Genomic DNA, 2,193 nt, shown 5'->3' with positions numbered 1-2,193 from the left:
GAAAACAAACAGATTCATCCTGGGGAGGGTTAAACCAAGCTGCTCCTTGGAGGCAAGGGTTCTGGGGATTCATCTGACATACTTTGGACATGTTGTAAGGAGGGACAGGTCCTTGGAGAGGGAGATCATGCTTGGGAGAGTGGAGGGACAGCACAGGAGGGGAAGACCCTTGATGAGGTGGATGATTCAGTGACTGAGGTAATCGGGATGGGTGTGTCAGAGGCAGTACGATTGGCACCGGATAGAGCAGGGTTTAGGGCTGTTGTACATAGGGTCACTATGAGTCACAAACGACTCGACGGCACATAAGAACAAGAACAACAACCACAAGACATATGAATGATTGTCTAAAACCACAAAGTGTGTTCTACAAAACACAATGTATACAAATGATTATATGCAAACCATAAAACATTTTAAAAAAGGAATGTGTATAAAAGAGTATCATGCCCACTAGTATTTTTTCACTTATTCAAAGAACCAGGGGAAATTGGTATCCAAAATATTGAAAAATATTTTAAATTAAATCATAGGCAATTCATTTCCACCACCCATTTGTCAGTTTTTTAAACAAAAAAACTTATTTATTCCCCCTCCCTCCAAATTTTTGTTTCCTAGCAGAAACATGCTGGAGAAATAAAGACAAGTAGGACAAGTTTCTTTTTCAAGGTACTCACAATGCAATAGGTCTGACATACAAATAAATAGACCACAATCTTTCAATATTGAATTTCAATATTTTCATTTCTGTGTGTGCAGATAACCATGGCTAGTTCTTTCTGAAAGGGTCAGGGATGTTTACTCTAGAGGTAATGCTTGTAGTAAAGTTTACACGATTAAAATATTAATGATTAATGAGGTGTTCATGATGGGGCAAATGTAATCCAGAAACACAGGAGGACAAAACCAATCCCGGATTAAGGGAGTCATGAGAATGGAGTGTTTGGTAAACAGCAGATGGTTTTGTAAGACTGGAATAGTAGTCTGCAAAGGGGAGAAAAGAGGACAGTAAGGCTAGAAAAATTGGTACTAGCTCATGAAACAACCTTTAAAATTTATAAGTACATTTTAACTTTATCCCGTAAAATACAAAACGCCATAAAAGGAGCCCCCTGAAGGACTGTGGGGAGAGAATTAGACAAGTCTGGAAGCCAGTAGACCAGTTAGGAAAGTGTTGTGAGAGTGCATGTGAGCACTGATGAGAATTTGAACTGAGCGGTCACGGGGAATGCAGGTGATAGCAAGGTCAGGGCTAAGAAAATCCTCAGTGAGGTACAAGTTAGGCTTTTTAGGTCGTTATCTGTTAATGTGTCATCACGCTCCTTGACTCGTTATTTCCTCCTTCTATTATCACTTCTTAGAATTCTATGTACCTTCTTGGTTTAGCTTTATTATCTTCTGAGTGAGCTCTAGTGGTGTTCATTTTAGGGAGTCATTCTGCTAACTCCAAAATAGCACTACTCTGGGGCATCAAATCCACTAGCAATTCCACAGGTACATGAAGGGCAGTCTTTTGCCATGTGAAATGTTACTGTTGTTAGATACCATAGAGTTGAGTACAACTCATAGTAGCTCTACTGAACCCTGCTCTAGCTTTCATCATCTTCATCATCTCTAACATAATGCAGTCCATTGCTGCAGTCACTGTGTAAAACCATCTCATCTCATTGAAGGTTTTCTGATGTTTTGCTAACTTTCTACCTTTCCTAGCATGATACTTACTCGTTTCTGAAGCATATGCTCTTTGCTAAAATTCGTTCCAAAATTCTTGATGCCCAAAGCTTCATTATACTTGCCTCTAAGGACTACTCTGGTTGCATCTTCTCCAAGACATACCTGCTTTTGTTGTTTTTCTTTTTTTTAAGTGCAAGGGATATTTGGTACTCTTATTCAACATCACAATTAAAGACATTGATTCTTCTTCTGTAATTCTTATTCATTGTCCAGTTCACAGACATATATCCAAGTAATTGAAAAGACATGACTTGAATTGTTGTTGTTATGTGCCATTGAGGCGTTTGCGACTCATAGTGACCCTATGCACAACAGCCCTAAACCCTGCTCTATCCTGTGCCAACCACACTGCCTCAGACACACCCATCCCAATTAACCCAGTCACTGAATCAATCCATCTCATAGAGGGTCTTCCCCTCCTGCGCTGTCCCTCCACCCTCCCAAGCATAATGTCCCTCT

The sequence above is a fragment of the Elephantulus edwardii genome, unplaced genomic scaffold (genome assembly GCF_000299155.1).
Source record: "Elephantulus edwardii isolate Elephantulus edwardi_28Jun2011 unplaced genomic scaffold, EleEdw1.0 scaffold00099, whole genome shotgun sequence".
Classification (NCBI taxonomy): Eukaryota; Metazoa; Chordata; class Mammalia; order Macroscelidea; family Macroscelididae; genus Elephantulus; species Elephantulus edwardii.
Note: the sequence above shows the minus strand (reverse complement) of the source record.